Source organism: Artemia sp. Qi Xiang Cuo, chromosome 5 (genome assembly GCF_049724085.1).
Source record: "Artemia sp. Qi Xiang Cuo chromosome 5, ASM4972408v1, whole genome shotgun sequence".
Classification (NCBI taxonomy): Eukaryota; Metazoa; Arthropoda; class Branchiopoda; order Anostraca; family Artemiidae; genus Artemia; species Artemia sp. Qi Xiang Cuo.
The window spans coordinates 19,696,340-19,717,685 of NC_142798.1; positions in this window are offsets into that span (position 1 = coordinate 19,696,340).

Sequence of the window (21,346 nt, forward strand, 5' to 3'; positions counted from 1 at the left end):
CTTATAAAAACCTTATATGCCCCCAGGGAATAACTGAAAACCCTTGCCCTGAGGTTTGTGGGGGAGTGTCCTCCTAAAAAACATATTTTCTATCTGAAAATCAACTAGCCAACACTGAACATAATGGTTATCTCAAAATTCTTATTGGATATGTTTGGGGGAATGATTGGCGTGGGGGACTAGTTGCCCTCCAATCACTTTCAACTATTAAAAAAGGCACTGGCCCTTTGAATTCCTGATCGAATTAGCCTGTTTTGAAGTTTCTACGACAATGCCTTCTATTAAAACCTATGCCCCCAGGCCCCAGGGCATAACTTAAAAGCCTTGCCCTGAGGGTTACGGGGGAATGTCCTCCTCAAACACATATTTTATATCTGGAAATCAACCACGCTGAACAAAATGGCTATCTGAAAATTGTGCTTGGATGTGTTTGGGGGATTGATGGGCGTGGAGGGGGGCTAGTTGCCCTCCAATCACTTTTGACTATTAAAATGGACACTAGCCCTTTGAATTTGCAATCGAAAGAGCTGGTTTTGAAGTTTCTACGACAACGCCTTCTATAAAAACCTCATATGCTCCCAGGGCATAACTTAAAACCCTTGTCCTGAGGGTTGTGGAGGAGTGTCCTCCTCAAAAACACATTTTCTGGAAATCAACTACGCTGAACAAAATGGCTATCTCACAATTTTGATTGGATGTGTTTGGGTTAATGATTGGCGTGGGGAGGGGGGTCTAGTTGCCCTCCAATCACTTTCGACAATCGAAAAGGGCACTAGCCCTCTGAATTTCCAATCGAATGAGCCTGTTTTGAAGTTTCTACGACAGCGCCTTCTATTAAAAACCTTATATGGCCCTAGGGTATAACTTAAAACCCATGCCCCGAGGGTTGTGGGAGAGTGTCCTCTCAAAAAGATATTTTTTATCTGAAAATCAGCTACGCTGACAAATGCATATCTCAAAATTTTGATTGGATATGTTTGGGGGAATAATGGGCGTGGGGGGGGGAGACTAGTTGCCCTCCAATCACTTTCGACTATTAAAAAGGGCACTAGCCCTTTGAATTTCCAACCAAATGAGCCTGTTTTGAAGTTTCTACGACAACGCCTTCTATAAAAACCTCATATGCACCCAGGGCATAACTTAAAACCCTTGCCCCGAGGGTTGTGGGGGAGTGTCCTCCTCAAAAAGATATTTTCCATCTGAAAATGAGCTACGCTGACAAAATAGCTATCTCAAAATTTTGATTGGATATGTTTGGGGGAAGAAGGGGTGTGGGGGAGGGCTATTTGCCCTAAAGTAAGTCCCAAATACTAAAAGAGCGATAGCCCCGCGAATTTTCAATCAAATTAACCTTTTTTGATGTTTCTATAAAACCATACTGAATAAAAACCTATCCTGTTCCTTGGCTATAACTTAAAACTCTTACCCTGAGGGTTGTGAGGGAGTGTCCTCCTCAAAAACATATCTTCTATCGAAAAATCAACTATGCTGAACAAAATGGCTATCTCAAAGTTTTGATTGGATGTGTTTGGGGGAATGATGGGCATGGGGGGGCTAGTTGCCCTCCAATCACTTTAGACTATTAAAAAGGGCACTAGCCCTTTGAATTTCCAATCGAATGAAGCCTGTTTTGAAGGCGTTGTTCAAAACCTAGGACCTGGGGGGGGGGATCTTGAATGGTTAAACACCCCCGAGCTAAACTTTTAACGAGCTATAACTTTTTGTGTAGTGGTAGGAGGAGTTAACCGGACTTTATGTTTCTGTGTGTAGAGGGAGGTGATGTTTCATCTAATAAATGCGCGTCTCCGATCTGCCCAAAAGCATAGGGAAGAAAACATCCTTTTTTCCTCACATATTCCGTTGTTTAAAAATTTAAATCTTTACAGTTTTTCCAACCCTTAACATTTTAAAACTTAGGGAAAGAAAAATTAAACTTATTTTCACTTCTTGAGCTTAGATGTAGGCTAGTATTTAGTTTCAGAGTTGGATATTCAATCGGTTTAATCGATAAAAAGTGAAATACATAAATTTTCTGCTCTTTGACAAGACGTACGTTGAGATCCATAAACATAAAAAAAAACTTTACTAACACGCAGTGCGGCTCCTCCCTCCTGCACCCTTCAATACAACCTCATGCCCACTCAATAAATAATTAAATTTATCCTTAAACCCTGGATTCCTCCCTCCCTCCCCAGACAAACAACCACGTTACCTATTTAGACTTAACAAAAAAAAATCAATTAATTAAAAAAATATTCAAAAAAAGTTTGGTTTTAACCGTTGATTTCAATTCGAAATTTTCAAGTTCTCCTTAATCCTTTTTAGTATTAACTGACGTAAACTACATTATTGTAAATGTCCGCGCGGCTTAAAGATTCATCCTATGTTCCTTCATTCATCAACAAGTAAATTCTGTCAATTAATCTCCTTTCACCTTCATTTGTCCTATTGCATTTGCAGCTTCTGGACACGTGGACCTAGCGTTCCACAGCTGTTTCTTCCTCTCTTAAGTTAGCCCTAGGGCAATTTTCAGACCAACTATGGTAATAAACGGTTTGTAAAGAGTGATCTTTGTCAATAATAATAATAAAAACTTGGAGGAAAAGTTTCTTGGAGTAAAGTATTTATAAATATATATATATATATATATATATATATATATATATATATATATATATATATATATATATATATATATATATATATATATATATATATATATATATATATATATATATATATATATATATATATATATATATATATATATATATATATATATATATATATATATTTCTTTATTAATTGCTAAAGCTTTTATCAAACCTGGTGGATGATAAAATCGATGTAACTTGTAAGCTTTCTTTCTAGGCCCGAATTTTTTATGCATATCGAGTTTCAAAAACTTCAGCAGAAATAACAAAGAACAAAAGCACGAAGAACAATAGGAAAATCTTTTTGCAAGACAGTGGAGATAATTTGAATGAATATTTCGGCCCTATGTCCATGGGCCGTCCTCAGCGAGACAAAAATATATAAAAGAAAAAAGACTCACAACAACATGCTACAAATAAAACCAAAAATTTTTTTTTTTTCACAGCAGTCCCAGCATCCTTACTTCAGCGAAGTTAAACCAGTATAAAAAGTGAGGTAAAACAAGGTGATTCCATGAGATAAAAAAATAATTTAAAAGTTTGTTCATATTTCTAATCCAGCCTTTTTGGCAGCTAACCTCAAAGGTCTTTTTGTGACCGGTTCTGTGTTAATGTCTATTGGTTTTTAAAAATATTTTGTAAGATCACTTTTCATTAAATTTGTGTATAGAGCATTTAGTGTATATTCCTCCAAGTCCCTATTTAAGGATATATTATTATTAATCTTGAGTCTGATTTTAATTGGTTTCGGACTACCTGTTTTATGCCTAGGTCATTGCTAATAAGAACAGATTCACCAAAAAGTATGTTGTGACTAGGATTCAAATATATGGCTGCCTAAAGCAGAATCAAATGAAACAGTAGAAATATTAGAATTTAGAGCTTTGACAATATAATATTTATGCTGTTGTATGCGTTTCTCTATACTCCGGTGTTTTCTACCTGCATAGTATTTGCCACAGTCGCAAGGTATTTGATAGACCCGTCTTTGGCGAGTAACTCGGGTATTATTTTTTCCAGAATTTCAGAAATTTAAGATTTCGAAATTATTGGCAAATACTACTTACAGATTATTTTGTGTGCAAACTTCTTTAAAATTTGTAGTGATTTTTGGGAGGTATGGGAGGTAAATTATGTTTGAAGGCTTGTCAGAAATCTCACTTGGTAAATTATCATTAATTTTATGGGAGTGTCTTTTCAGTCTACAGTTAATTACACTGTTAATAAATAAAATAGGATACCCATTTCCAAAAAGTATGCCCCTAATAAAGATTAGTTCTGCTGTGATGTGGGAATTAGAACAAATGTTTAGGGTACGATCGACGATAGAGATTACGACAGCCCTTTTAACTTGTGGGGGGTGGTTTGATTTGAAATGTAAATATCTATTATTTTGTATTGGTTTTCTATAAATAGTAAAGTTGAGTTTATCTAAGCTACGAATAATTAACCTATCTAGAAATGGGATTTTATTTGCGATTTCGATTTCTAAAGTAAACTGTAAATTTCTATCATATGTATTTAAGGTGATCTAAAAAACCCCTAAGTCTTCGTCACTATTTTCAGCAGAAATCGAAAATTTCATAACAGCAAAGATTTGAATTTGGAATGGCCACATTGACTTTTCTGTAATTATTTCCCTGAGTAGTCCTCAAAAAGCTTATAGAAGTTAGGATAGTTCTGTATTATTTCTTGCTTATAACTATTATATATTTCATTTCTTGTTTATATTATATATATATATATATATATATATATATATATATATATATATATATATATATATATATATATATATATATATATATATATATATATATATATATATATATATATATATATATATATATATATATATATATATATATATATATATATATATATTATTCAAATGGACAAAAAATTTTAAAGTAACTCTTTCTCAAGGATATGGGAATAAGAAAGTGACAACGAGGGGAACAATAGGAATTGGGCTTTACATAGCAAAGACATCAAATTGATCTAAGTTATAAATGCATAAATGAAAAAAAAAACCGATGAGACGAGGAAAACGAGTTAAAAAAGTTCAAATTATGCAAAATTCTATTCGTTTTGCGCCCTTTGTTTTCATTTATATTCAAAGATCCTCGAGAAAAAAGGTTCAACTTTTTAATCCATTTTGAAAATACGTTTTACTTTATTTATTTATTATTTTGACTATTTAGTTTTCTCGAAAACTTAAAATTCTGTAGTCTTCTCCGAGGTAATGATTTCTCTTACCCAAGATTCAAATCCTTCATCTTGCAGAACGTGTCCTAGCCATCTCAACCTTTCTCGCATTATAGCCCTAGAAAGTGGGATTGAACCATATTTTTCGTACAGCTTACTGTTTGAGATTTGGTCAGTCAGTCGGGTACACAAAACAATCCGTGGACAATATCTCTGGAGAACATTTAGCAAATCCTCCTCCGTTTTTCAAAGTGCCCACGCTTCAGAACCATACTTGACCACAGTCATCACTGTAGCTTCCAATAATCTAATCTTGGTTCGCAGACTCATCTTCCTATTCTTCCAAAAAAAATTTCAGCTGTGAAAAACACCCAGGGCTTTTGCTATTCTACTTTTAGCATCTTCACTGTACCCACCCTCTTTACTAATAATGCTACCTAAGTAAGTGAAGCCGTCCACTTGATCAATCTTCTCATTGCCCAACATAACCTTAATTTCCAAACGTATTTTCTTGCACCCTGAACTCGCAAAACCTCCAAAAATTCATCTAAGATGCTTAAATCATATAAGTTTAGGAGAGTATTACTTCGTCATCTGATTCTGTGTTCTCCCATTGCCTTGCTCCGCTCCTTAGGATAAAGTCCATCAAAATGATCTATATAAATGGGGATAGAACGCAACCCTACTTAACTACTGATGTAATACCAAACCAGCTACTAACCTCATTCCCTACCTTAATCGTAGCAAAGTTATTCTCGTACATATCACCAATCACTTTAATGTATATATCTGGCATACTATACAAGGATAGGACCTTCGTTAAAGCTCTTCTATCAGCTAAATCAAATGTTTTCTCATAATCTCAGGCCCTTCTCAATTAATAATCTAAGAGTGAAAATTTGGTTGACACATCCTCTACCCTTCCTAAAACCACACTTTTATTTATCTTAAAACTTTATTTCCTGCATCTCTAAGTCTAGAGGGTATCATCATACTGAGTAATTTGCTTCCTACAGAAACGATGCTAATGCCTCTATATTTACCATACTCTCTCTTATACCCCTTTTTTATGAAGAGGTTTAATTAGAGTCTTGCTAAAATCGCTAGGTAATTCCCCTTTTTCAAAAATCATATTGATAATCTGCAGTAACTTATCTCTGACCTAACAACCACTGTAGTTGAAGAACTCATTTACCACACTATCAGAACCTGGGGCCTATTATTTTTTAATCCCTTTAGCAATGTCACAAACTTTTTCATTCTTTTCCATAATTTTTTCCAGTAACGCTATCACGGTTTAGCACATTCTAAAAATGCTCTGCCCATCTCTTTGACTCTTTCCTTCTCATTAATTATTATCCCGTTCCTATCTTTAAGTGGGCTAAGTCCAAATTCACTATTCTTTCTCAGTTTATTAATATGCCAATACAACATTTTATTATTATTCCGTCTGGCTACATCTTCCTGATCTTCGGAAATTTTATATCTACTCTATAATGTTGTTTTCTAAACAGTAAATACTTTTTGTAGTACCCAATCACCCGTTTATGTTGTATCATAGGCAGCGCAATAGCGCTGCCAAAGTGAAGAACGATGTTGGCACAATGTATTTTTTTTTACTTGTTTTTAGACCAGGGCACTTCCTATCGAAAGAGTTGTCCTAGAAACATCTAAAAGGGCTCATTCGATTGGGAATTGGAAGGGCTAGTGCCCTTTTTAATAGCCGAAAGTGATTTAAAGGCGACTAACACCCTTTCAACGCCTACCATTTCCTCAAACACATCTAATCAAAGTTTTGAGATAGCCATTTTGTTATACGTAGTTGAAAGATCTGGCAATTATGTCTTTGAGGAGAACACTCCCCCCAGAGCCCTAAGGGCAAGGGTTGTAAGCTATGCCCTGGGGGCATATAAGCTTTTTATAGAAAACTTTGTCGCAGAAACTTCAAAAAGGGCTAATTCAATTGAAAATTCAATGGTCTAGTGCATTTTTTAATAGTTGAAAGTGATTGCAGAGCAACTAACCCCCCTCTCACGCCCACCATTTCCCCAAACATATTCAGTCAAAATTTTGAGATAGACATTTTGTTCAACGTAGTTGAAAGTTCTGGAAATTAGGTCATTAAGGATGTCCCCCCCCCCCCCAACCCTCAGGACAAGGGTTATAAGTTGTGCCCTGGGGCGTATAAGATTTTTATAGAAAGCTTTGTCGTAAAAACTTCAAAAAGGGCTCATTCAATTGGAAATCGAAAGGGCTAGTGGCCTTTTTAATAATTGAGAGTGATTGGAGGGCAACTAACCCCCTTCTTACGCCCAACATTTCCCCAAACACATCCAATCAAAATTTTGATTTGGACATTTTGTTCAAAGTAATTGAAAGTTCTGGAAATCAGGTCTTTAAGGATGACAACCAGCCCTAAGGGCAAGGATTGTAAGTTATGCCCTGGGGGCATGTATGGTTTTTATAGAAAGCTTTGTCGTAAAATCTTCAAAAAGGGCTCATTCTAATGGAAATTAAAAGGGCTAGTGCTCTTTTTATTGTCTAAAAGTAATTGAAGGGCAACTATCCTCCCTCTCACACCCACCATTTCCTCAATCACATCCAATCAAAATTTTAGATAGACATTTTGTTCAATGTAGTTGAAAGTCCTGGAAATTAGGTCATTAAGGATGAACCCCCCCCCTCCCCACAGTCTTCAGATCAAGACTTGTAAGTTATGCCCTGGGGGTGTATAAAATTTTTATAGAAAGCTTTGTCGTACAAACTTCAAAAAGGGCTCATTCGATTGGAAATTGAAAGGGCTAGTGCCCTTTTTAATAGTTGAAAGTGATTGGAGGGCAAATAACCCCCACCCCCTCTCTCAGACCCACCGTTTCACAAAACACATCAAATCAAAATTTTTAGATGGATATTCTATTCAACGTAGTTGAAACTTCTGGAAGTTTAAGTATGACAACACCCCCCCCCCACATCCCTAAGGGCATTGGTTGTAAGTTATGCCCTGGGGGTATATCTTACAACCCCCTCACAGCCCTCAGGGCAAGGGATGTAAGTTTTGCCCTTGGGGCATATAAGGTTTTTATAGAAAGGGCTGTTGTAGAAACTTCAAAAGCGGCTCATTCGGATGGAAATTGAAAGGGCCAGTGCCTTTTTAATAATCAAAAATGATTGAAGGGCAACTAACCTCTTCTCACGCCCACCATTTCCCCGAACTCATCCAATCAAAATTTTGATTTGGAAATTTTGTTCAAAGTAATTGAAAGTTCTGGAAATCAGGTCTTTAAGGATGACAATCAGCCCTAAGGGAAAGGGTTGTAAGTTATGCCCTGGGGGCACGTATGGTTTTTATAGAAAGCTTTGTCGTAAAATCTTCAAAAAGGGCTCATTCTAATGGAAATTAAAAGGGCTAGTGCCCTTTTTATTGTCTAAAAGTGATTGAAGGGCAACTATCCCCCCTCTCACGCCCACCATTTCCCCAAACACATCCAATCAAAATTTCAGATAGAAATTTTTTCAACTTAGTTGAAAGTCCTGAAAATTTGGTCATTAAGGATGAACACCCCTCCCCACAGCCTTCAGATCAAGGGTTGTAATTTATGCCTTGGGGGTGTATAAAATTTTTATAGAAATCTTTGTCGTAAAAACTTCAAAAAGGGCTCATTCGATTGGAAATTGAAAGTGCTAGTGCCCTTCTTAATAGTTGAGAGTGATTGGAGGGCAACTAACCCCCCCCCCTCTCTCTCTCTCACACCCACCATTTCACAAAACACATCAAATCAAAATTTTGAGATGGATATTCTGTTCAACGTAGTTTAAAGTTCTGGAAGTTAGGTCTTTAAGCATGACAACCCCCCCACAGCCCTAAGGGCAGTGGTTGCAAGTTATGCCCTGGGGGTATAGCTTACAACCCTCTCACAGCCCTCAGGGCAAGGGTTGCAAGTTTTGCCCTTGGGGCATATAAGGTTTTTATAGAAAGTACTGTTGTAGAAACTTCAAAAGCGGTTCATTCGATTGGAAATTGAAAGGGCTAGTGCCTTTTTAAGAATCGAAAATGATTGAAGGGCAACTAACCCCCTCTCACGCCCACCACTTCCCCGAACTCATCCAATCAAAATTTTGAGGTAGACATTTTGTTCAACGTAGTTGAAAGTTCTGGAAATTAGGTCATTAAAGATGACCCCCCCCAAAGCCATAAGGGCAAGGGTTGTAATTTATGCCCTGGGGGCATATACGGTTTTTATACAATCGCCCCCCCCACATCCGTCAGGGTAAGGGTTGTAAGTTAAGCCCTGGAGGCAGATAAGGTTTTTATTGAAAGTGTTTTTGTAGAAACTTCAAAAAGGGCTCGTTCGATGGGAAATTAAAAAGGCTAGTGCCCGTTTTAAAAGTCAAAAGTGATTGGGTGGCAAGTAACCCCCCTCTCATGCCCACCATTTCCCCAAACACATCCAATCAAAATTTTAAGATAGACATTCTGCCATTTTTTTCAACGTAGTTTAAACTTCTGGAAATTAGGTCTTTGAGGATGACACCCCCCCCCCCCACAACCCTCAGGGCAAGGGTTGTAAGTTATGCCTTGGGGACATATAAGGTTTTTATAGAAATTGTTGTCGTAAAAACATCAAAAAGTGCTCATTCGATTGGAAATTGAAATGGCTAGTGCCGTTTTTCAAGTCGAAAGTGATTGGAGGGCAAATAAGCCCCCTCTCACGCCCACCAAATTTCCCCTAAACCCATCCAATCAAAATTTCGAGATAGACAGTTTTTTCAATGTAGTTGAAAGTTCTGGAAATTAGGTCATTAAGGATGAAGCCCCCCACAGCCCTCAAGGCAAGGGTTGTAAGATATGACCTTGGGGCATATAAGGTTTTTATAGAAAGTGATGATGTATAAGCTTCAAAAGGTGCACATTCGATTGGAAATTGAGAGGGCTAGTGCCTTTTTAATAGTCGAAAGTGACTGGAGGGCAACTAACCCCCACTCAGGCCCACTATTTCCCCAAACACATCCAATCAAAATTTTGAGATACATTTTGTTCAATGTAGATGAAAGTTCTGGAAATTAGGTCATTAAGGATGACGCCCCCCCCACATCCCTCAGGGCAAGGGTTGTAAGTTATGCCCTGGGGCCTATAGAAAGCCCTTGGTTTTTATAAAAAGCCTTGTCGTGAAAACTTCAAAAAGGGCTCATTCGATTAAAAATTGAAAGGGCTAGAAGGGCTTCAAAACAGGCTCATTTGATTGAGAATTCGAAGGGCTAGTACCCTTTTTAATATTCGAAAGTGATTGGAGGGCAACTAGCCACCCCATGGTTTAAGAAATTATCTCCCCCCATACCCATCATTCCCCCAAACACATCCAATCAAAATTTAGAGATAGCTATTATGTTCAGCGTAGCTGATTCCCAGATAGAAAATATGTTTTTGAGGAGGACACTCCCCCACAACCCTCAGGGCAAAGTTTTTAAGTTATGCCCTGGGGGAATATAATGTTTTTATATAAGCCGTTGTCGTAGAAACTTCAAAAATGGCTCATTCGATTGGAAATTCAAAGGGCTAGTGCCCTTTTTATTAGTCGAAAGTGATTGGAGGCAACTAGCTCTCCCCACGCCCATTATTCCCCCAAACACATCAAATCAAAATTTTGAGATTGCCATTTTGTTCATCGTAGTTGATTTCCAGATAGAAAACATGTTTTTGAGGAGGAAACTCCCCCACGACCCTCGAGGCAAGGGCTTTAAGTTATGCCCTGAGGGCATATAAGAACGATGTTGGCACAATGTACTATTTATTATTTTTTTTCCTTTGGAGCTGGGCACTTCATATGGAAGTGGTCGTCGTAAAAACTTCAAAAGGGGCTCATTCGATAGGGAATTGAGAGCTCTATTGCCCTTTTAATAGTCGAAAGTGATTGGAGGGAAACTTGGATCAAGAATCTAATTTAAAATTCTAGGCCAATTCAAATATCGATTTTAATTAATGTACTTTAATTTTCAATTTATTCATTTAAATTTTATTTATTATTTTTTTTTTTCTTTTTTACCAGAATGAATAAAAAACGAAGATAAATTTGATAAACATGATATTAGATATGGCTGTACTAGAAAAATTCAGAAATAAATATGTTAATTATGATTTTAAAACTTACTTTTGTTTTACTCATTAAAAATTCATGGCTTATTTAGATATCAGCTGATATTAGATATCAGATATCAGCATGTCCTAGGATGAAAGGATTAGAATGGCTTTTGAGTCTTTGACAGAAAGTTAATCAAACAGTTCGTGGTAACGAACTGTAAGTAAGGAGCGACCCGGCTCAATGGTAACCGAAACTCTAAAAAACAGGATTTTGATACCAATAGATACATCAAAAGAATCAGATTTTAATTCTGATTTCAAATATATAAGTTTCATTAAGTTTAATCTTACCCATCAAAAGTTACGTGCCTGAGAAAATTTGGCTGATTTTCGAAAAAAGGAGGAAAGACCCCTAAAAGTTATAGAACCTTAATGAAAATCACACCATCATATTCAGCGTATCAGAGAACCCTACTGTAGAGGTTTCAAGCTCCTTTCTACAAAAATGTGGAATTTTGCATTTTTTGCCAGAAGAAAGATCACGGATGCGTGTTTATTTGTTTGTTTGTTTTTTTTTTTTTTTTTTCCCAGGGGTGATCGTATCGACCCAGTGGTCCTAGAATATCGTGGGAGGGCTCCTTGGAACGGAAATTAAAAGTTTTAGTGCCTTTTTTAAGTGACCAAAAAAAATGGAGGGCAACTAGGCCCCCTCCCACGCTCATTTTTTTCCCAAAGTCACTCGGTAAAAATTTTGAGATAGCCATTATGTTCAGCATGGTCGAAAATATAATAAATATGTCTTTTAGGATGACTTGATCCCCCAAAGTCCCCAGGGGGAGGGCTGAAAGTTATGAACTTTACTCAATGTTAACATATAGTATTGGTTATTGTGAAGTATACAGACTTTTTCTGAGGAAAGTTTTTCTGGTTGGTGGGGGACGGTGAGGGTCGGGGGCTATATGGAAGGATCTTTCCATGAAGGAAGTTTTCATGGGGGAAGGGACATTGCTATGAAGGGGGCGCCAGATTTCCCAGCATTATTAAAGAAAAAGATCAGGAATTAAATAAAAAAAAACAAGTTTTTCAACTGATCAACTGATTGTGATTAAGAGGTCATGTTTAAAGAACTGGAAAAGAAATTCGAACTATAGTTTAAAGAGCAGGGTATTGTCTAGGGGGCGAACCCCATAATATTCGTTTTAAAAATTTATGAATATAGAAGTACTTTACTTAAGTTAATTATAAGTTACGTATATTTATTACTAATAAAAACGTTCGTAAATAAAATTAAACAAGTTTCGAGAAAGCCATTTAACCAAATATAATATGCAAATTTTGTTTTAATTATTCATGTACGGTGAGCCAAAATCAAAACCTGCATTAATTCAAAAACGTTCAAAAATTAAATAAAAAAAGCAAGTTTTTTTTAACTGAAAGTAAGGAACGACGTTAAAACTTAAAACGAACAGAAATTATTCCGTATATGAAGGGGGCTGTCCCCTCCTCAACGCCTCGCTCTTTACGCTAAAGTTTTACTTTCTCACAACTCTATTTTTTTAAACAATAAAAAAACTTTAGCGTAAAGAGCTAGGCGTTGAGGAGGGGACAGCCCCCTTCATATACGGAATAATTTCTGTTCGTTTTAAGTTTTAACGTCGTTCCTTACTTTCAGTTAAAAAAACTTGTTTTTTTTATTTAATACAAAACAGAGATGCAAACAGGGGTTAATGCTAAACCCTATGCTTTCTAAAAGCCAGAATATAATTATTACTTTATTGATACAAATTCGTTTAAATGTTTTCACCTTTATAACTTTAAGAAATCGAATATTAGTTAGGATTTTAAGGAATAAATATTGTCATATCTATAGAAAATGCATCTAGTAGAGATTTTGAGACAGCCATTCTATTCAAAATAGTCTAAATATCGTATAGCCTGGCTTTTGGGGTTGAAACACACCCCACAGACAAGGGGCAAGGATTGTAAGTTATACCCAGGGGGTATTTAAGATTTTTATGGAAGGGATGGTTGTTTAAGTTTAGAAGAGGCTTTGTCTTTCTCCCTGAAAAAGACTATGTCAATATAAAACGAACAGAAATTAATTAAAGAAAGTTTTTGCACAAAATAAGTTTCTCAAAAAAAAAGTAAAGAACTCCATTAAACCAAAAATGAACAAAAATAGAATTAAATTATGTACCAAGCATACAACTACCACAAATCAGTATCAATAAATAAATATAACCCGAAACAAACATAAATTAAAATAAGTCAAACTCAAAACAAGCAGAAATTAATATGAGTAGGGTTCTAAACCCCATGCGTTCTAAAAGCTTCAAAAAGGGCTCATTCGATGGGAAATTGAAAAAGCTAGTGCCCTTTTTAATAGTCAAAAGTGATTGGGTGACAAGTAACCACCCTCTCACGCCCACCATTTCCCCAAGCATATCCAATCAAAATTTTTTCTGATTCTTTTTGATTTTTTTTGATCCAATCAAAATTTTTTTAAAGAACACATTCTTTAAAAAATGTCTTTGAGGTTTGGGAACCCCTCACAGCCCCCAGGGCAAAGGTTGTAAGTTATGCCTAGGGGACATATAAGGTTTTTATAGAAAGCTTTGTCGTAGAAACTTCAAAAAGGGCTAATTCAATTGGGAATTCAGAGGGCTAGTGCCCTTACTAATAGTCAAAAGCAACCAAAAAAAGAGGCTCAGTCTTTTCTCTGAAAAAAACTATGTCAGTATAAAACGAACAGAAAGTAATTTAAAAAACTTTTTCCACAAAATAAGTTTTTAGAAAAAATTGAATAACTTCATTAAACCAAAAATGAACAAAAATAGAACCAAATAATCTACCAAGCATGCAACTATCACAAATCAGTATCAATAAATAAATGAAACCCAAAACAAACAGAAATTAAACTAAATAACAGAGTCAAACTCAAAACGAGCAAAAATTAATATAAGTAGGGTTCTAAACGCCTATGCTTTCTAAAAACCAGAATATAATTTGTATTTTACTGAAAAAATTCTTTTAAATGTTTGATTTTTATAACTTTAAGAAATTGAAAATTAATTAAGATTTTGAGGAATAAATATCAGCTTTTGTATATTAAACTGACAATGCACATTTTTTTCAGTAAATTCATTTGAATTTTTCTCAGTAAAGTAAAAATTATATTCTGGCTTTTAGAAAGCATAGGGGGTTTAGAACCCTACTAATATTAATTTCTGCTCGTTTTGAGTTTGACTCTGTTATTTATTTTAGTTTCTGTTTATTTTTGGCTTTATTTATTCATTGACACTCAAGGGCGCCGGCAGAAAATTTTCTAGGGGGGGGGGGCAGACGCAAAAACAACAATGGTGGTTGGATGTCAGTTTAGGTGGTTTAGTGTACCAAACTACGACTTTACCCTGAAGGGGATAGATTTGCTATCATTTTAAAATCCTGAGAAGCTAATTGATTTAAAAGTATCAATAACTATATTTTAGGCTTCCAAGTTGCAAAAGAAGTAATGCCACACGGTGGTAGTACTGAATTCAACCATTATGATTCGCTTTATTTGTAATGAAATTAGGCTACGTTTGGAAATTAGGTTTACTCTTCATGAGCCTTCAGATAAACTTTGAAAGACGAAGGGGGAGTAGGAATTAATTAGAATGGTTCTCTATACAGTCAATATGTTACATTTCCATATCTACGAGCACAGAGGTGGAAAAAGCAAGGCAGGTCATCATCAGCCCCGCCATGAAATTTCTTTGGGGTGGTAAAAGTGCTGGGAACTTAGTTTTCAGCAATTTTAAATGGTAGTATTTTTTTATTTTTTTATAGTACTTCAATGTATTTTAAAAAATTATATGTAATATATTTATCGATAAGAAAATCTTATTGTAGAGGTAATGATGGCTTCAGTTATGTAGAAGATCAAAAGTCTCACAGAATGTCCATCCATACAAACAATAATACTCCTTTTCATTGAAACAAAATTCTTTAGTAGTAATATTAACAAGGACTTTTCGTCAAAATTACTATTCATCGCCAATTTTTTAAATATATTCAAATTTTATCCAAAATTGAAATTAAAAATTCAAATATAGGACGGCACTAATCAACGTATAATTAATCATTTACACATTTTAAAAGCAAGTGACCGGGGATTTAAGGGACCGGTACCTCAGATTATATCTTGGTTAGGCCTGGGTATGATTTGGAAAACAATTATAAATTAAATAATAATAAAGAGCTTTTCAACTGAAAGCAAGGAAAAGATTTGAAACCTTTTTGAACAGATTATTCTTTGTATGAAGGGGGCTGTCTCTTACTTAGCTCCTTACTCTTTACTGTGACATTTGGCTTTTTTCTAAGTTTTTGAAGAAAATTATCAATTGAAAAAAAAATTCAAAGCACTAAAAACTTTTTTAATGAGCAAGGTGTCGAGAAGGGGGCAGGCTCCCTTATATACAGAATAATCTATATTTGTTTTAACTTTTAAACTTAATCCTTACTATGGTTCAGAAGCCTTTTCTATATATTTAATTAGGTTATAGGAGACTTCAAAGTTTATGAATATAAAAATTTTGGTAACGCAAAAAAAACGATCAATATTTCAATGATCTCTGTTTGGATTTTGATGGGTAATCAAACAGTTCGTGTTTTCTTCCTCAGAGGTGATCATATAGACCCAGTGGGCCTAAAACGTCGGGAGAGGGCTCATTCTAATGGAAATGAAAAATTCTAGTGCCCTTTTTAAGTGACCAAAAAATTGAAGGGTAACTAGGCCCGCTCCCATGCCAATTTTTTCCCAAAATCTTCCGATTAAAATTTTGAGATAACTTTTTTGTTCAGTATAGTTGATAGACCCAATAACTATGTCTTTGGAGATCAAATGACCCCCTACAGCCCCTGGGGAAAGGTTAAAAATTCGCCAATCTTTTTATTTGTTATTTGGAAGTATGCATACATTTTTTGGGTGGGAAGGGGAGGACGAATTTTCTGCTCGGAGAACTTTTAATGGAGAGGATAGTTTCCAGGGGGTGACATTTTCAGAGGAAATTTTACAGTGGGTGAATTTGCCAGGATTCATATCCGAAATTTCTTTATGTCTTGCTTTCTCTTTACCGATTCAATTTTACGCGTGGAGATATTAAGGGTAATTGTCTGGGGTATATTTTTTCCAGGATTAAATTGTCCAGAGGATATCTCTATGGAGAGGAGGATTTTTCTTTGGAGGTGGAGCCATGTATCCTGGCGTTATTTAAAAAGTGATCAGAAAAAATAAGTTTTTTCAACTGAAAGTAAGGAGCAACATTAATGCTTAAAACAAGCAGAAATTAATACGTATATGAGAGGGTTGCCCCCTCCTTAACAACTCTCTCTGTACGCTAAAGTTTAAATTTTTTCCCAATTCTTTAAAAACGACTCCTGAAACACAAGGGTCGTTTAATAAGAAAAATAAGTACCAGCAGACTGTGGCGTGATGAGTGAGGTGTTGAGGAGGGGGGTACAATTACAAAAGATACACACAACAACAGCCTAAGTAGAAAGGCCTTATTGACTCCCATTGCTCACCCCTGCTGCCACCTACAACTTTTTTTAACACCAAATATGGGCATAGCCTCCCTAGGGAGAACACGTGGTTAATGGGGTCAATGACCTAAATTTCCAAAGGCGTCGATGTTGTTGATGTTGTAAGTGCACGCTCTCAGCGAATGTCAAGGTCGATGTTGTTGTTGTTGTTGTAAGTGCACGCTCTCAGCGAATGTCAAGGTTAATGTTGTTGTTGTTGTTGTAAGTGCACGCTCTCAGCGAATGTTATGAGTTTCCAGAAATTTGGAACACCTGTGTTGTCGACCTCAATTCCCCTATCGTGAATCAATAATTCCCTCAGAAACAACAAATTAATTCCTCTTTCTTGACAGATCAATCAACCAATGACATCATCTGTCAGACTTTAAAATTTTCGCCTAGAAACGATTCTCCAGGAATAGATCCAAGTCATTAATGTCTTTGCCTCGGAAACAACTCTACTGGTCGAACTCCAAAAGATATTAATAACCAAACGCCATGGAAATAATTCTCCAAGCAACATCTTAGCGATGAATTGTTTTAGCGCGGGAATCAGGTTTCTTAGTTATTTCAAATGCGTCAGTGCAGAGATACCAAAAACCAAAGGAACACGCTGAAATTACGTTTAGGGATTATTTGGGCGAAACCGTTTTAGACAGGTTATGGAATTATTTCGGCGAAACAGTTAGAGACATTTTAAAAGATGATTTTTGAAGAGATTTTAGAAGAGGATTTGAGGATGAAACTCTGAGGTCATTATAATACACAAGTTCCATTTGAACAGTGTCGTGAGGTCCTCTACCCCAACCCAAAAGGGTTCTGATCCCCCCACCCCCACCCCGCACGCAGCCCTCCGGCCGCCAATGTACTCCCCACCTACCCAAGGACCGCCCCGCCCTCAACGGTCCCAAAGACCCTCCAATGCTCACCCCGAGCCCCGTCTTTCGTTGATGTGTGTTGTCTGAAACTTATGATTTGGGATATGTAAATTACTATTTCGGACTTTTCTGAGCTAGATTCCCTAGTCTTTCGTTAGTGTGTGTTGTCTGAAACCTATGATTTGGGATGGATGGATTGCAATTTTTGACTTTTCTGAGCTGGATTTCTGAGCCGTTCATAGGTGTGTGTTGTCTGAAACTTATGATTTGGGATGAGTAGTTTGCTATTTTTGACTTTTCTGAGCTGGATTTCTTACCCTTTCATAGGTGTGTGTTGTCAGAAAATTATGATTTGGGATGTGTAGTTTTCTAGTTGGACTTTTCAGAGCTATGATTCTTAGTCCATCATAGGTGTTTGTTGTCTGAAACCTATAGTTTGGGATGAATAGTTTGCTATTTCAGGCTTTTATGAGCTAAGGTTTCCTAGTATTTTGTAGGTGAGTGTTGTCTGAAACCTATGATTTGGGATATGTAAATTACTATTTCGGGCTTTTCTGAGTTGGATTTCTTAGTCTTTCATAGGTATGTGTTGTCTGAAACCTATAATTTGGGATGTGTGGGTTGCTATTTTTTGACTTTTCCGACCTGGATTTCTTAGCCGTTCAAAGGTGAGTGCTGTCTGTAACTTATGAGTCGGGATGGTTAATTTAATATTTCCGGATTTTATTAGCTATGTTTCTTAGCCTTTCATAGGTGTGTGCTTTCGGAAAATTATGATTTGGAATGTGTAGTTTGTTCTTTGGACTTTTCAGAGCTAGGATTCTTAGTCCATCATAGGTGCTTGTTGTCTGAAACCAATGGTTTGGGATGAGTAGTATGCTATTTCAGGCTTTTATGAGCTAGGTTTCTTAGTCTTTCATAGGTATGTGTTGTCTGAAACCTATGATTTGGGATATGTAAATTACTATTTAGTGCTTTTCTAAGCTAGATTTCTTAGTCTTTCGTTGGTGTGTGTTGTCTGAAACCTATGATTTGGGGTGTGTGGGTTGCTATTTTTGACTTTTCTGAGCTGGATTTCTTAGCCTTTCATAGGTGTTTGTTGTCTGAAACCTATAGTTTGGGATGAGTAGTTTGCTATTTTTGACTTTTCTGAGCTAGGTTTCTTAGCCATTCATAGGTATTTGCTGTCAGAAAATTATGATTTGGGATGTGTAGTTTGATTTTTGGACTTTTCAGAGCTATGATTCTTAGTCTCTCATAGGAGTTTGTTGTCTGAAACTTCTAGTTTGGGATGAATAGTTTGCTATTTCAGGCTTTTCTGAGCTAAGGTTTCCTAGTATTTTGTAGGTGAATTTTGTCCGAAACTTATGATTTGGGGTATGTAAATTACAATTTCGGGCTCTTCTAAGCTAGATTTCTTAGTCTTCCGTTGGTTTGTGTTGTCTGAAACCTATGATTTGGGATGGGTGGATTGCTATTTTTTACTTTTCGGAGATGGATTTCTTAGCCTTTCGTATGTGTGTGTTGTCTGAAACCTATGATTTGGGATGGTTAATTTGCTATTTTTGACTTTTCTGAGCTAGATTTCTTAGCCTTTCATAGGTGTGTGCTTTCAGAAAATTATGATTTGGGAGGTGTAGTTTGCTTTTTGAACTTTTCAGAGCTAGGATTCTTAGTCACTCATAGGTGTTTGTTGTCTGAAACTTCGAGTTTGGAATGAGTAGTTGGCTATTTCAGACTTTTCTGAGCTAAGGTTTCTTAGTATTTCGTAGGTGAATGCTGTCTGAAACTTATGATTTGGGATATGTAAATTACTATTTCGGGCTTTTCTAAGCTAGATTTCTTAGTCTTTCGTTGGTGTGTGTTGACTGAAACCTATAGTTTGGGATGAGTGGGTTGCTATTTTTGACTTTTCTGAGCTTGGTTTCTTAGCTTGCGTAGGTGTGTGTTGACTGAAACTTATGATTTGGGATATGTAAATTACTATTTCGGGCTTTTCTAAGCTAGATTTCTTAGTCTTTTGTTGGTGTGTGTTGACTGAAACCAATAGTTTGGGATGAGTGGGTTGCTGTTTTTGACTTTTATGAGCTGGGTTTCTTAGCCTTTCGTAGGTGTGTGTTGACTGAAACTTATGATTTGGGATATGTAAATTAATATTTCGGGCCTTTCTAAGCTAGATTTCTTAGTCTTTCGTTGGTGTGTGTTGACTGAAACCAATAGTTTGGGATGAGTGGGTTGCTGTTTTTGACTTTTATGAGCTGGATTTATTAGCCATTCATAGGTGTGTGTTGACTGAAACCTATGATTGGGATGAGTGGTTTGCTATTTTTGTCTTTTCTGAGCTAGATTTCTTACCCTTTCATAGGTATGTGTTGTCAGAAAATTAAGATTTGGGATGTGTAGTTTGCTTTTTGGACTTTTTAGAGCTATGATTCTTAGTCTCTCATATGCGTTTTTTGTATGAAACTTCTAGTTTGGGATGAATAGTTTGCTATTGCAGGCTTTTCTGAGCTAAGGTTTAATAGTCTTTCATAGGTGTGTGTTGACTGAAACTTATGATTTGGGATATGTAAATTACTATTTCAGGCATTTCTAAGCTAGATTTCTTAGTCTTTCGTTGGTGTGTGTTGTCTGAAACCTATGATTTGGGATGGGTGGATTGCTACTTTTGACTTTTCTGAGCTGGATTTCTTAGCCTTTCATAGGTGTTTGTTGTCTGAAACCTATAGTTTGGGATGACTAGTTTGCTATTTTTGCTATTTCCAGCTTTTATTAGTTAGGTTTCTTAGCCTTTGATAGGTGTGTGTTGTCAGAAATTTATGATTTATGCGTAGTTTGCTATTTGGACTTTTCAGAGCTAGGATTCTTAGTCCATCATAGGTGTTTGTTGTCTGAAACCAATAGTTTGGGATAAGCAGTTTGCTATTTCAGGCTTTTCGGAGCTAGATTTCTTAGCCTTTCATTGGTGTGTGCTATCAGAAAATTATGATTTGGGATATGTAAATTACTATTTCGGGCTTTTCTGAGTTGGACCCTTCTAAATTTTTCCGTAGAAGATAGGAAAAGTTATACTATGATTATGATTATTTTCCATGAAGATAAAAAGTTTCACTTTAATTCTAAATTTTCTTAAATTCCGACCTTTCTCAAAGAGATGAAAAAAATTAAAGTTCTGTTCCAAATATTTTCCCGGAAGAAGAAAAGTTCAACTTCGATTCTGAATTTTCTCAATGAAAATGAAATAAGTTATTGATAAATTCTATTTTCCCAAAATAATATAAAGTTTGACACTTCAGTTCAGATTTTTTTTTCTCAAAGAGATGAAGAAATTTAAAGTTCTGTTCCAAATTTTTAATAGAAAATATAAAAAGTTATAATTCGTTCACGAATATTCGTTTTATATTCTGATTTTTGGAAAAGAACACAAGTCAATTTTAATTTACACAGTAAAAAATTTAAAGTTCTATTCTAAATTTTTTGGGAAACGATATAAAAATCTATACATCACGTGTGAATATCTTCACGTAACATAAAAAGTTCTTCTTCAATTTTATATTTTCTCAATGAAGTGAACAAAAATTCAAATTCTATACGGAACTTTACCACATAACACGATACAATTCTAATTCCTCATGAGAAAATAAAAATATATCGATTCACTTGATAATTTCACAAAGACATACAGAAATATAAAGCTCAATTCTAAATTTTTCGGTGGAAGATAAAAAAAGTAATACCATCTCGTGAATATTTTCATGGATGATAAAAAGTTCTAGTTCAATTTAAAATTTTCTCAACGAAGTGAAGGAAAGTTCAAGTTCTCTTCTGAATTTTCTCAATGAAAAAGAATTTAGCCATTGATCATTTCTGTTTTTCCAAATAATATTAAAATTTTCCAATTTAGTTCAGATCTGGCTCGAAGAGATGAAAAATTTTAAATACTTTTCCAAATTTTTCACTGCAGATAA